Source organism: Macaca nemestrina, chromosome 14 (genome assembly GCF_043159975.1).
Source record: "Macaca nemestrina isolate mMacNem1 chromosome 14, mMacNem.hap1, whole genome shotgun sequence".
In the NCBI taxonomy this organism is placed as follows: Eukaryota; Metazoa; Chordata; class Mammalia; order Primates; family Cercopithecidae; genus Macaca; species Macaca nemestrina.
Genome location: NC_092138.1, coordinates 84,340,321 through 84,355,117, shown reverse-complemented (window position 1 = coordinate 84,355,117; position 14,797 = coordinate 84,340,321). Strand labels below are relative to the sequence as shown.

General features: G+C 51.7%; 1 long non-coding RNA gene across 1 annotated transcript in view; it reads left to right on the top strand.

The window, feature by feature from the left end:
• LOC105487065 (uncharacterized) overlaps window positions 1-14,797 on the top strand; it is a 36,667-nt gene that overhangs the window by 11,308 nt on the left and 10,562 nt on the right. Inside the window, exon 2 of the long non-coding RNA XR_011612794.1 lies at window positions 14,052-14,360. This is a non-coding gene — a long non-coding RNA (uncharacterized lncRNA). The remainder of the gene's footprint in view (window positions 1-14,051; window positions 14,361-14,797) is intronic.

The window sequence follows — 14,797 nt, the reverse complement described above, 5'->3', positions numbered from 1 at the left end:
GCACTTTGGGCTTCTGTCTCAGTGCCCCCATGTCAGTTGCCTCCAAGGCCCTGGCAAATGCAAGCATGACATCTAAAGAGGCTGCCCCTCCTCCCCACTCAGCCTCCTCCTTATGGTAGGAGACCCCAGAGCTTCGGTGACATCCATTTACATTGGTAAAACAAATAGTCACATAACATGAGCAGAGAAACACCATCTTTCCTTTAATCCCCTGCAGGGCCAGCAGTTTGGTAATTCTGCTTCTCTTAGGCATAGGGTACAATGTGCCTAGCCCTGCTGGCACATGCGTTCAGGGTGTGGCTGCCTGCCACCTCCCAATTCTTCCCTTGGCACCAGCCTGGGGAAAGCCATAACACTAAGGGGCTCAGAACTGATGCCCTGGTCACCTGCTCCTTCAAGGTGGCTCAGATCAGTGTGATGCCATCTTTCTAAATCCATCCCTACAGAAGAGGTCCTCTATTTATGGTACTGGAGTCACCTGTGACAAGGATTCTTGGCTTGCCCAAACTTTAGTCAGACTCCTGAACCTTCTCCTAGGCCCATCTGTGCACTTCCTTACGAAGTCCAGTTTTAGCAAAAGAGCCCTGCTAAGTCAGTGTAGCAGCAACCCCCATCCTTGACATCTGATCATCCTCCATATCTGATCAGGTTCCTCACCCACCACCATCCCCCAGAGGATGTCTCATCTCCCTGGCCTGCCTTCAACCGCAATCCCCAGAATCCCGTTAGGTAGGTTTAACCAGAATCCCCCTCACCCTGAAGGTTTCATCTTAGTAATTTTCCACCCACTGACCCCACCCTGCCCCTCGGCTATAAGTCCCACCTGCCCATGCTGTCTTCAGAGTTGAGTCCAATCTCTCCCCCTGTTGCAATGATCCCTATACCTATATCAAGGGTCCTAAGTAAAGTCTTTGTTACCATGCTTTTAACAAGTGTCACTGAAGCGTTCTTCCTTTAACCCCTGCATGAGAACCGCCTGAATCCTGGAGCCCATCCTGAAATGCTCCAAGTCACAACCTCTGGTGGGTCTGCCCAGAAGTCTACATTTTAAACAATCCCTCTCTAATTTTAATGCCATATCAAGTTTGAGAACTATCCCCTAATAGGGTCTTGAAGCTCTATTTTTGGCACAACCCACATCCCTTGATGGAAAAAGATTTTGCTCCTAGTCTGAAGCATAGTTCTCACATTGGTCCATTCGTTGGTGTTAGACTCTCCGTGTTTATCTAAGGGGGATGATTTGGGGGGAGCAGAGGCGGAAGCAGTAACCTTGGGAGCAAAGCATGGGTCATGGCCCAGGCTTTTTTTCTGCCTCTATATCCTCAGGAGACTTTTCCCTGGTAAAATTGTGCAGATACTGTGGCTTGTGTACGGCTCACAGCTCAGGCACAAACAGCGGAGTTCATTAATTCTCATTTCCAGGCACGCCATCATCATCAATCCAGGCAGGCCCCCTCCACACTTTGTTTTATTGAATTCTCTCAGTGCCCCACCCTGCCCCCACCACTTCCTACCAGCACCAGCTCTAGGAGGATGACCAATGGGAGAGATTGCTCAGGCCTGAGGGGTTTCCTGGGACATTGGACTTTCAGAGCTCAAACTGAGGAAGTCCAGTGAGGAAATCCTCCCTCACTCTCACCCCCTCCTTCTTTCCCTTCCTCTCTCCTTTCCTCCCTCCCATATTCATGGGGCACCCGTCTGTGCTGGAGATGAGCACGGTCAGGGCTCTTCCCTCAAGGAGCTCACTGGGCCGTGGGGCACTGGGGAGTGGAGCGCTCCAGGCAGAGGAGTCAGCCCTGAGAAGGCCTGGAGGTATTGGGTGCAGCAGAGTTGGACAGACAGAATTAATGGGGCAGTGGAGAGGTCAGGCCTGCATCCTACTCCAGGCCCCACTCATTACCCACAGCACCTAGCAAAGCCATCCACTTGTTCTAGGGCAGGGCACAAGGCTCAGGGATGACTACATGTTTCCCAGGAGCCCTGTGGATTGGGCCCGGGAGCTTAGAGCTGGGACAAGAACCAGGGAAAGGCTTCAGTCACTGACTGGTGTCATCTGGGAAGTGGCCACAAGGTGGTAGCAGAGGATCAGTGGCATCACCTGGCTGCAGCCCCAGAGCTCTGATGATCTGACTGTGGCTGCGGCCATAGATAGCTGAGCCAGTCTCTGTGCTAGATCCTGGGACAACATGGTCACAACCCTGATGAATGGAGAGGGTCAGAGTCATGTCAGAAATGCATGTATGTGGGCATGTGTGTAAGTATACGTATGTCCATGCATGTTGTGGTGTATGCATATGCACGCCTGTATGTTGTGTGTGTGTGCAATGTGTATGTGTGCATGCATACATGTGTGGACATGGCATACACACTGCTCAGATGGGTGCGCTTACATGTGCACACCTATCTACACATATGCACGCCTTGTGTGCACACGTGTTGTGCATATGAGTGTGAGCATTTGTGTATGTGTTGTGCATACGTATGTGTGCATGGGTCTGTATATATATGGGCATATGTGTGTGCATATGATTCATGCCCATGTGTAGATGTGTGTGTGTGTGTGTGTGTGTGTGTGTGTTGGCTTCCCCATCCCGAGCCTTCCAAGGGTCTGTCTCAGGGATGACAGATGACTGAGGTTCCCAGGAAACCAAGATGACGGACACTAAAGCTGCAGCTGAAGATTGTTCAGGACTCCGCCAAGCAGTCGCCCACAGCCGAAAACTATGGGTGGAAAGCCTGCCAAGTGCTAAGCCACCTGTGCGCTAAGCCGAGCGCAGGGAAATGTACAGCGTGTGGAAGGTGTTGCAACCACCAGCAATACACTCTTTCTGGTGGTCAGGGAAGACCTTTGTGTGAAGTGACCTTTGAGCAGACACAGGAAGGAAGTGAGGGCTCTAGGCAGGCGGATGTGGAGGGAGAGGGTCCAGGCGCTTCCGGGGTGGGGTTGTGTTTGGGGCAATCAAGCAGCAGCAAGGGGTGGGTGAGTGAGTAGGGAGTTGGAGAAATTAAAATTGGGGGTGGGGGCATGTGATTCTGAAGCCCACCTGGGTCCCGGCTGCCTTTGGCTTCATCTCCGCCCCCTGGCTGCTCCTCCCCTCCCACCTGGACACCTGCAACAGCTCCCAAGCCTGGGGAAGAAGCCCAGAAGCTTCGGGTCCTGATGCAGCCTCATTTTTCCTCCTTCCAAGTCTTGGCGCCACCCTCTCCCCTGCCCCAGCCATTCCCTTGTCTTCTGCTCCTCCCCCTGAATTGGACATCTGAATCCCACTCAACCTTCCCGGCCCACCTCACCCCTCACCTCCTCCAAGAAGCCTTTCCTGCCTTCTGAGCCTCTCACCTCACAGCCCAGGGTGGGTTGGTTCTGTCCCCATGGCCAGTCCATCAGGACTCCCGAGGATAGAGGCCCTCCACAGCACTCTCTCCTCCCCATCCGAGGCCCTCCACAGCACTCTCTCCTCCCCATCCTTTCCAACTCATGGGACAGGAAGCTACACAGTCATCTTGGATGATCTGAGGGGAGGGGACTGTCCAGGATGGTCTACTTGGCTGGGCTGGGAGGAGAGTAGCACACTGGGTTTGTGGCCACCATCCCCGAGGCCCTGGATGTCAAAACTTCTAAATTTTGTCTTCCAGTGTTAAAGGGCAGGCTCTGGAACCACACTGCCTGAATTGAGTCCTAGCTCCACCACTGAGCACTGAGTGATCTTGGGAAAGTTACTAGCCTCTCTGTGCTTTATTTCCCCATGTGCAAAACAAGGATAATAGTAGGGCTGTTGTAGTGTATATGTAAAAAAGCACTGAGTTCAGCAGCACATGGCAGAGCTACGACTTACAGAATTATTAGCTACAGTTGTTACTACTAGGTTCAAATCTAGCTGCATCTCTGTGATCTTGGACAAGTCAGTTAACATCTGGACCACCAAAGCCCAGCCACTGTCCCCTGGCATCTCAAGTGTGCTTGTCCACGCGCACACACACACACACACACACAATGGATTTTGTTTTGTTTTGTTTTGTTTTGTTTGAGACAGGGTCTCGCTCTGTTGCCCAGGCTGGAGTGCAGTGGCGCGATCTTGGCTCATTGCAACCTCCACTTCCCAGGTTCAAGTGATTCTCCGGCCTCAACCTCCCGAGTCGCTGGGACTACAGGCATGTGCCACCACACTTGGCTGATTTTTGTATTTTTAGTAGAGATGGGGTTTCACCACATTGGCAAGGCTGGTCTCAAACTCCTAACCTCAAGTGATCTGCCCACCTCGGCCTCCCGAAGTGTTGGGATTACAGACATGAGCCACCGCGCCCAGCCAATACAAAATGTTTGTTCACTTGTTTACTGTCTGCCTTCCCTATTGCAGACCTGAACGTAAGCTCCATGAGGCAGAGCGTTGGTGCCGTTCATCAGTGAAGCACCAGCTCCCAACAAAGTGTCTGGCAAATGATAGGTGCTCAATCATTATTTGATAAACAAATGAACACACGTAGACTTTCTTCATTTGTCAAGCAGGGGATGATCATTCCTGTCTCACAAGGCTGCTGTTGGAAATGAATGAGACCACAACACATGAAAGCCATTCAATTTTCCTCTACGAGGGGGAGAAGCATCTGGGGATGACTATCTTGGAAGTGGACGCCAGGAGGCAGCAAAGGGCCAAGTCACTCAGGACACACTTAATCCTTGGGAGGATTTCCAACCCACCAGCAAGCAGGCAGAGGGAGCAGAAAAGAGAGGAGGGGGTCCCTCTTGCAGCTCCTGCCATGTGCCAGGGAGCTGTAGGCTCTCGCGGAGCAGATTTATGCACCTCACTCGTTCCTTCAGCAAGCCTTAATTGGGTCACAGAGAGGTAAACAGATTCTCACTCTCGTGGAGCTCTGAGCCTAGCAAGGAGACAGCCTCTGGACACACAATCAGAGGAAGGCGTGCGCTGAAGGCAGCAGGCCTTCAAGTGTCCTTGAGCACAATGACCCTGTGTTTTAGGCTGAGATGTGATAGCTGAGCAAGAGTTAACCAGTGAAGAGGAAGGGAGATGTGAGAGCTTCAGACAGACGGAAGAGCCTGTGCAAAGGCCCCAAGGCAGGGAAAGGCAAGTCCATTTCATCTTCGGCCCAGAGACAAAAAGTGACTCTCCAAGATGACACATTGAGAAGCAGAGCTCAGCTTTCTTGCTCCCCCTCCAGGCTCCGTCCCTCATCCCTAGTTTCCCTTCCAACAAGCTTCATCTCTGCTGTAGCAGCAGCTGGGCCGGAGGCAGAGGAATTTTGGCCCTGACACAGCCTGACCCAACTTCCCCAGAATATGAGCTCATAAGAGATTTTAATTTTGATGTCTAGACTAAGACAAAGACCAAACGTCATAGGGCGAATGAGGCTGATAAGAGCCTATATTTGGGGGAAACGAGGCAGCCTTCTCTGTTTTCATGTTTCAGAGTGGCCCTTGGCCAGGGCAAGGGGGCTGCAGAGGCCAGCGGAGCTAAGCATGGAGGCTTCTAACAGAGTGAGCGCATTGGCTGGGACTCAGAGATGGTTGGAAAGTTGCAGTTAAGACTGACCCTCATCTAGATGAGCATTCCAAGGAGGCTTAGCCTGGGACAGGGCAACCCTGTTTTATCAGTGGGAATAGATAAGGTTATACTGGAAACAAAACAACTGCTAAATCCAAGAGGCTTAAAACCGTAAAGATATATTTCTCACTCATGCAGAGTCAACTTCATGCTGGCTGGGCGTGGCCCCTGGGTACCAGCCCAGGAGGAGAGCAAGGGAAAAATTGGAGCATCTGTAATTGAATGCTTCCACCCAGCGGCCACAGCCAGGTGCGTCCATGTCCAAGGTCAGGATGGTGGCTTGGTGCTGTCATCCCCTGTGCTGGAGAAGGAAGAGGCCCGGGAACATAGAGCAAGCATGGGTGTCCATCTCCCCACCGCAGCACGAACAGAGATACCTGGGGAGCCACAGTGGGAGCCAGATCTCATTTAGCCAGTTGTCCCAAAAAGATAAGGCCTTGGGCTGGGCAACCTACCTCGAACAGTTGTGTCATTCATGAGCAATTACCCTCTGCCCCGTGCTCCGGGGGTGTTAGGACATTTAATCCTCCCAGCAACACCGTTAGGCAGGTACTGATGTTCTCCCCCATTTTACAGATGAGAAAACTGAGGCATAGAAAGGTTAGACAATCTGGCTGAGTCCACCCAGCATGTAAATGCCAGAGTGAGACATCACACCAGGCGTCCCATCTGCGAACCTGCACCCCTAGTCACCAAACAGGTGTTGAGAAAGATTGGGATACCCCACAAAGAAAGGCCTGGGGGCCAGGGCAGGGAAGCCGGGGTGGGTGTAGGATGCAGAGGGCTACTGACACAAGTGCTTGCAGCTTTGCGGGGAGAAAAAGAGAGGGGAAAGAGGGGTTTTATGAGGAGCAGCTTCTGTGGTAAGCAAAGCTTTGAGTGGAGGTTGGGGAAGGAGGATTGTTAGGACTTTTTTTTGCCACAGGATGCAAGTCCTGACTTTGTATTGTAGATTTCAGCAGAGATTTATGGCTTTTCCATTCCTTTTCCTTTTACAATTTTTCTTTTTTCTTTTTTTTTTTTTTTTTTTTGAGACAGAGTCTTGCACTGTCACCCAGGCTAAAGTGCAGTGGCATGATCTCAGCTCATTGCAACCTTCGCCTCCCAGGTTCAAGCAGTTCTCCTGACTCAGCCTCCTGAGTAGCTGGGATTAAAGGCACGTACCACGCTGCCTGGCTAATTTTTTTTTTTTTTTTTTTTTTTTGTATTTTTAGTAGAGATGGGGTTTCACCATGTTGGCCAAGCTGGTCTCGAACTCCTGACCTCGTGATCCACCCGTCTTGGCCTCCTTGCTGGCATTACAGGCGTGAGCCACCATGCCCAGCCTATTTGCATTTTTTGGTGTTTTTTTGTTTTTTTTTTTCTAATTTGGAAGGTTTTCTAACACATAGAATAGTTGAAAGAATACCCCTATCTGAGATTCACCACTAACATCTGACTGTATCCCCTTCATCAAGCTCTCTCTCTCTATTTCTCTTCTTCCTCCCCCTCTTTTGCCAAACCATCCAAAATTAAGTTGCAGACATCATGATACTCCACCCCCAAATACCTCTCTATCTCTCAGGACCAAGGTCATCCTCCTACGTAATCTCACACCAGTGCCACACCAGGGATAATCAGCGTTGGGCAACGTCACCCAACACAAAGTCCACACTCGCATTCCACCATTGCTCCATAACATGCTGCTGTTTATTTTTCCAATCCGGGATCCTGTCAAGTGTCATGCGCGGCATTCGGCTGGTGTGTACCCCCCAACTCTGCTCCTCATGACACTAAATCTTCTGAACAATCCAGGCCACATGTCCTGCAGAATAGCCCACGATTCCCAGGCTAGCTTCAGGCAGAACTTTTCCAGCAAGGGCCACACATCCTGCCAGCCCACAGCACATGGACACGGCCCAGCCTGACTGCTTTGGGGAGGTGCTGGCTGCCCGGTCCTGCCATCCTCAATGCACACCCCCCTCTGCAGTGAATACAAAATCTCTGGAGTGATACTTCAAAATCTTGTTCCCCAGCCACTTGTATTCCATGGTCTCTTCACATGCACTGATGATACTCACCTGAATCACTTATCACATTAGAGGTTATGAATGTTGATTTTCTAATTTTTTTAAAGACAGGGTCTGGCTCTGTTGTCTAGGCTGGAGTGCAGTGGCACAATTATAGCTCACTGCAGCCTCAAATTCCTAGGCTCAAGTCGTCCTGCCTCAGCCTCCCGAGGAACTGGGACTACAGGCATGAGCCACCACACCCAGCTAATTTTTAAACTTTTTTTTACAGATGGGGTCTTGCTATATTGTCCAACATGAGATGGTGTCTTGCTATATAGTCTCCAACTCCTGGCCTCCAGTGATCCTCCCACCTCGGCCTCCCAATAATTATTTACACAGATAACAAGAGGAAGCCTGGTTCTTTTGATGCAGAACTATCTGAGACTTGTCTCCGGCCCCCCACTGCCTTCCAGGTCACCCTGATGGCAGGTGGTAGGAGGATGGGCAGGCCATCATGGTAGAGGAGGCTGGTGCCAGGCCCAGTTCCATCACTAACTGCCTGTGGGGCCCAAGTTGGTCTCAGAACCAGCAGCACTGACTCACCTGGGAGATTGTTGGAAACCCAGGCCTCCGAGTAGGAATCTCCATCCCAATGACTCCAGGGGACCTGTGTGCAAGTGAACAGAGTCTGGCAAGAGATGGCCCAAGGAACCCCATAAGCCTCTCTGAGCTTGAGCCTTTCAAGGTTGAGACCATGAGTCAAACAGGCTCAGGCCCATGTTTTTCAGAAAAGCAGATTCTAATACCCGCCTACACAAGAAGGTGATGAAGGTTATGATGACAACAGCAACAACAACTGCCATTTCTAAGGAAGGAAAACGAGCTTGGACATTTCACCAAGGTTTCTGAATAGTATGTTTGTAATCAATAAGAAGGGTAGAATTTGTAGAGGAGGGGGCCTGGGGGTCATTAATCAGAAATGTGATGGGTTGGGTCGACCTGTTCCATCACAGGGCCACACGGACAGTCTTTCTAAAGTTTCTGCACTGCAGAAAGAGAATAGCCCACGCCAGGGGCTGGGCAGGAGGGAGCAGGGACAGAGGGGATGGGAGGGAACAGGAGGCCGGGTGCGTGATAGAGCACAGTGAGGCAAAAGCCTGCAACTGCCTTGAGAGTCCTTAGCCTCATGTGTTCGCTTCCAAATTCATGTCAAATTCTCCTGTTTCATAATAAATCCATGTTTATTTCAATATTTTTAAATGGTTTTAAACTGCCATGAGGAGAACATCAGTTTCCTACCCTATTCATCCCACGGCTTTGTCCCTCCCCAAAGCAGCCCTGGGCCCCAGGGATTTGTGAAGTTTCCAGCAGAGAGCGACCCAGCAGAGAGGGACCTGCCCACAGCTGCAGGAGGCCTTGGGGTGTGGATAGGCGTTCACAGCTGGAGACAAGGAGGCTCCGATTTGTCCAGAATCTCAACTGGGTGAGATGCTTCTGCTCCACACAATCCTCACCTGTGTCCAGTGCTTTCATCTGCAAGGCTTTTACTCCAAACTCCCCTCCCATCAGGTTTTATACAAGCTCCATGGGCCCCGCTGGCCAGGCATCATGACCATCCCATTCTACAGATGAAAGCGGCTGAGGCACAGAGCAGCACAGCAGTTCATCTGAGAGTGCATGTCAAGTGACTCAGGTGTTCTAACTTTCGGACCAGTGAGTCTTCCTGCTGGCCTGGCCCGGAAGTCTCACCCCTTCCCCCATGCAGAGGGAGGCATCTTCCAGTAGGACAAGCAGGATGTGGTGCACTTGCCCGGCAGTGTTGCCAGGGGTGGAGGAGAAAGGTTCTGTCTGCCTACTCCAGGGTAATCAGAGCCTCAGGAAAGGAGGCTGTTCCGCATCAGGGGTCAAGTGAGAGGAAGGGGAGACTGGGAGAGCCATAAGTTCTCAAATCCAGGCAGCCCCAGGCTCGCCCATTTTCAGGGCCTGTGGCCACCCCAGGCTGGGGAGCAGAATGTGCACAGTTTGGGGGTTGGGGAACAGGAGTGACCTTGAAGAGGCGTCAGGTTTCAACCCCGGGCGAGGATGTTTTCTCGCAGTCAGTGGGATGAGACAGGTTGCCTGAGCAAATAGTAAGCTTCCTGTCCAAGAACTATGCAAGCAGAGGCTGGCTGACCTCACCCTCCAACAGGCATACTACAGGCAACTGGCAGGCCATGTGTCGCTTCCATCCTCAGGACCCCATTCCAATAGGTGAAGCAAGTCTCAACGCTTTGGCCCTTGCCCTCACTTTTGGTTTCACCATGAGGGGTGGTGGAGGATCCCACTGAAGGCCATGTCTGCTGTCTCCATGTGGTCTGGCAGAGGACATCAAGTCTCCTGGAGAGGAGATGACCACAGAACTAGGAATCAGGAAACCCTTCCAACCCCACAGCATTGATCCACGGATGCTGTGTGTCTGAGCAAGTCACTTCACCTCTCTGAGCTGTCCATTCCCTTCTAGGCAGTGAGAATATTGCTCCTCCCACCTCAAAGGGCTGATTTTGGACACTCTCAAGAAATGGATGAGGGACCAGATTTTCAAAGTGCACTCTTGCTATCCCAGAAGACATTAGGATACTATTATCCCCATTTTGCAGACGGAAGAAAAGGAAGCCCAGAGAGGGGAAGCAGCTTGTCGAATGTCACAAAGCATGTCAGAGGCAGATTTCAGACTTGAACTCGGGGCTCCCAATCTCCGTTCAGAGCTGTCTCTCTCAAAAGACCCCACGAGCAGGATCACTGGAGAAAGGCAGGGTCCCCTCCCTTCCTGAACTTGTCAGTTTTCACAGTAACTGGTGAGGGAGCCCTTTGTCCTGCAGTAGGACTTAGCCTGACTGAACAGGAGGACACTGGCTCTCTCTCCCCTTCCTGGAGTGCAGGGGATTCCCTTCCAGAAAACCCTCATGGCTCTGCCACCCACACCCAGGCTAGACAAGAAAGATGCCCACACGTACCTTGCCCTAGGAAGGCTGGGGACCCCTCCCAGGTCCGCCCCAATTGTCACTCTAATTGGAATAGCATGTCCACGTTGACAAAATGCTAGGTGACCTTGTGCAAGTCCTTCCCCCCTCACTGGGCCTCAGTTTCCCTATCCATAAGCTGTATCAGAGGTTGGGTGTCAATCTCTCACCACCGTTAGCTCAGAACCAGCTCTGGCATATGCAACAAAAATGGAAGCTTTGTTTCTTTCTTAAACCGAACACATTAAAATATTCTGGTCCAAGGGAGCCTCGTGTGAGTCCAGTCCCCATGCGGCTCTCACATTCACAGCATCCTCCCCAAGCCCGAGGGCTCCAGATGGAAAGGCTTTTCTGGGCAGCGGGCCAGGCACATCTGCTTCCACTCAGCGCCCTCAACCGGCCGCTCTGCCAAGGCCTTGGCCCACAGCCTCTCAGGCCTTGGGGGCCTGGAGAGAGCGCCGGGTCCCATTATGGGGAGACAAAGGCCCCTGGCAGGACAACACTTGTAGCTTGCACATGGCTCTCTCGGCCCTGCAACAGCAGCCAGGCCTGCTCCCAGCCCAGACACCAGGAGGCCAGCCAGGGCAGATGCTCAGTGACTCAGGGGGCACAAAGAGAGGCCATGAGTGTTTTACACAGACGCAGGTCCTACAGGGCTGAGGGGCAGGGAGGGAAGGGCAGCCACTCAGAGGTGTGGCTGCTGGAGGGAAGGCTGAGGGGCAGCCCAGGCCTAGTGGTGGAGGAAGGTGTTGGCTTTGGCGTCAGACCTGAGTTCGAATCCTCACTGTGCCACCTCCTAGTGGTGCAACCTCAGGCACACCCTTCGCCGTGTCTGGTTTCTCATCTGGAAAACGGGATGATGATATTACCAAGTCTCACGATCACTGTGAGAATTACATAGGTCCAGGCATGCGAAATGTCTTACATGTAGTGATGCCAAGCCAAGAGTAGTTGCTGTGGTTATTGTTATTATGATTACTACCGTAGATATTAGTGTTGGGGAGAATGAAGGAGGTCTTGGTTTTATATCCTGCTCCCAATACATTGCCCCAAACAGCAAGCAGACAGGTTTCTAGATGCCATTACAGCCACAACACAGAGGGACAGAGAAGTCCTATGGGGACTGGGCAGGTGGAAACAGCTGGGAGGTAGAGGCGGGGCCCTGAGGCCTGTCCTGTCCATATCCTACCGTGTAGCCCCAATCCACCTTGACCACACAGAGGTTCAGGACCCGCAGGCTCTGACCTGAGTTCTGAGACTCTGGAGGTCTTCACTCAGCGGCATGGTTATAAAATCTATTTTAAGAGTGAAGGACAATGGAGCAAGCACTGTGGGTCTCCTGGGACAGAATGGCCTGACCCTCTCTACCAGAGCAGTGCGACTTCCCAGCAAGGGCACGGCCACCAGGTCAACAAGCTTTCAGCCAGTCTTGAGAACTTCATTTCTAATGGCAAGGGCAGCCTCAGGGTCTAGGGTTCCTCTGGGGACAGGGGACAGGCTGATGTGGTAGCTGCTTTCTATAAGGCTGCACTTCTGGGATGTGGCACTTCAGGAGAGGGCACTGACCACTCCTGGGCACACTATCATTCTTTCCCCCAGGAATCTGGCCGTGATGGGTTATTAGTTGATGCAGAAATATTTGCTGAACACTTACTTTGCATTCTGGGACAAATGCGGTCCAAGCAGAGCAGAGCTGTGGCTGAGAAAAACCGGAACAACTGTTGCCCTCAGAATGGTCAGGGAGGGCTCCTTCAAGGAGGCATCAGTGCATGAGAAGGCACGAGGTAGAAAGAAGGGGGCAGAGAGAAATATACCCCAATTTTTCTCCTTTGTCTGTGTCCAGATCTTTTGCTCAGTAATCTTATAGCTGGTTCTTATCACTAAAGAGGCAGAGTCTAGCACCAGGCACAGTGGCTCATGCCTGTAATCCCAGCACTTTGGGAGTATGAGATAGGAGAATCACTTGAGCCCAGGAGTTCGAGACCAGCCTGGACAACATAGAGAGACCCCATCTCTATAAAAAAATTTAAAAAAAATTAGTCAGGCATAGTGACAAACGCCTGTAGTCCCAGCTACTCAGGAGGCTGAGACAGGAGGGTTGCTTGAGCCCAGGAGGGCAAGGATAAGGTGAGCCATGATTACACCACTGCACTCCAGCCTGGGCAACAGAGCAGGACCCTGTCTCAAAAAAAAAAAAAAAAAAAAAAAAAGAGGCAGAGTCTATTTCCCCACCCTTTACTCTGGCCTTGGCCATGTGGTTTTCTTTGGCAGTAGGATGTTAGGAAATGACCCACACAGAGGCTGAAAACATGCGTCGGAATTCTGCCTTTTCCCTTGGACCCCTGCCTTCACCCCAGCAGGCCTGCTAGGGAGAAGGAAAGGCACATGGAAGAGAAGCCTGGTTGTCTAAGCCACCCCAGCCAAGACCAGCCAGACCAACCAACTGTCCATCAACCACCAGCACGTGAGGGAGCCCAGCCAAGATCCAGATCCACAGAACCACCTGCTTCATCCACAGCTACCTGCAAATGCTTGAGTGAACCAACCAAGACCAACTGAGACCAACCAGCACCACCAGATCTGCGGAGCTGCCCAGCCCACCCACTGCCTCCCAAGAAACCACGAATGGTTGTTGTTCCAAGTCACTAGATTTTGGAGTGTTTTGTTACCTGGCAGTTAACTGAGACTGATAACTGATACAGGCAGAGGGCATTCCAGGCAGTGGGAACAGCAATTGCTCAGAGATAAGAAAGAGCTGGGTGAGTTGAGAGAAACTGAAAAGAAGGCCAGCATAACTGGAATGCAGTGAAGGACCAGGAGGGAGAGAGAAAATGAGATTCCAGAGGTGAACAGGAGTCAGATCACGCAGAGCCTTGAAGGCCATTGAAAGGGCTTGGACACTTTTTAAGTACAGTGAAAGCCAGCGGTAGGTTTTAAGAACATAGTGGAGCTGGGCAGCAGGAGGCAGGGACCAGGGCGGGGAAACCAGTACAGGCATTTGATGCAATTGACTTTAAACCTCCCTCTGGTCACTCTGGGGGGATGGATTAGAAGTGCCAGGAGTGGAAATGGAAAGACCAGTTATGGTCTTGCAAAGCAGGTCTCAGGCACTGTTCACACCAACCCTGCAAAGTGTACATATGGGGAAACTGAGGCTGAAGGAAGGGGAGGAAATTGCCCATGGTCATACAGTGAATCCCATGGCAAGGGTATTGGGACCCTGGGCTCCTGATTTCTAGTCCAGAATTTTCTCTCCTGTTCCCCTTGGGCTTTAGCAAGGAGTCAGAGGAAAGAGGTTCACCCCCACCCACACCCCTATCCCAAAGCTCATACACTACGCCTCTGATGCTGCCTGCCATCTCTCCATCCAGCCGCCTCTCTGCCCATTTCCAACACTGGATGAAATTGCTTCTTTCCCACCCTATCCTCAGTCCCCTCAGACTTTCATCTCCGGTGCTCAGGGCTGACTTGGGTTTAACTGTGATTCTTTCTGTCTTGAACAGCTTCCTAACCATTCACTGCAAGGCACCCTCCACCCAGCTGCCAGAGGGATCCTTCTGGTTCTGCTCCAGAATTCTCCATGCCTGCTACCGCCTTCAGAATAAAGTCCAACCTCCCTAGCCTGGCATTCAAGTACCTCCACGATTGGGCCACGTCTCCAGCTTGAAGAGCATGAACTCTGTAGTTGGATTGTCTGGGATTCAAACTCCACTCTCTTTGTGGGACAGGAAGACATCTCCTAGACTCTCTGAGCCTCTACTTCCTTGAAGCTAACATGGGTACAGCAATAGGACTCATCTTGCCCAGTCATGGTAAGAACTGACTCACCTGCCTGCCGGTACCTGGCTGATAACCAGGGCTCAGTGAATGACTGCCCTGTTGCCGCTGCCCTCTTTGGCGGGCTGAGTTCTCATGAAACTGCACTCTGTGGGGGGTCCCTTCAGTCACCAGCATTCCTGTTTTGTTTCCGTTTCCACCATTGTGAAGGTGAGAGTCAGGAACTTTTGATCCTAGAGAGCAGCAGTCCCCAACCTTTTTGACACTGGGGACCAGTTTTGTGGAAGACAGTTTTTCCACAGACAGGAGATGGAGATGGGGATGGGGAGGGACAGTTTCCGGATGAACTGTTCCACCTCAGATCATCAGGCATTAGTTAGATTCCCTTAAGGAGCCTGTAGCCTAGATCCCTCGCATGCACAGTTCACAATAGGGTTTGCAATCCTATGAGCATCTAACGTCTCTGCTGATG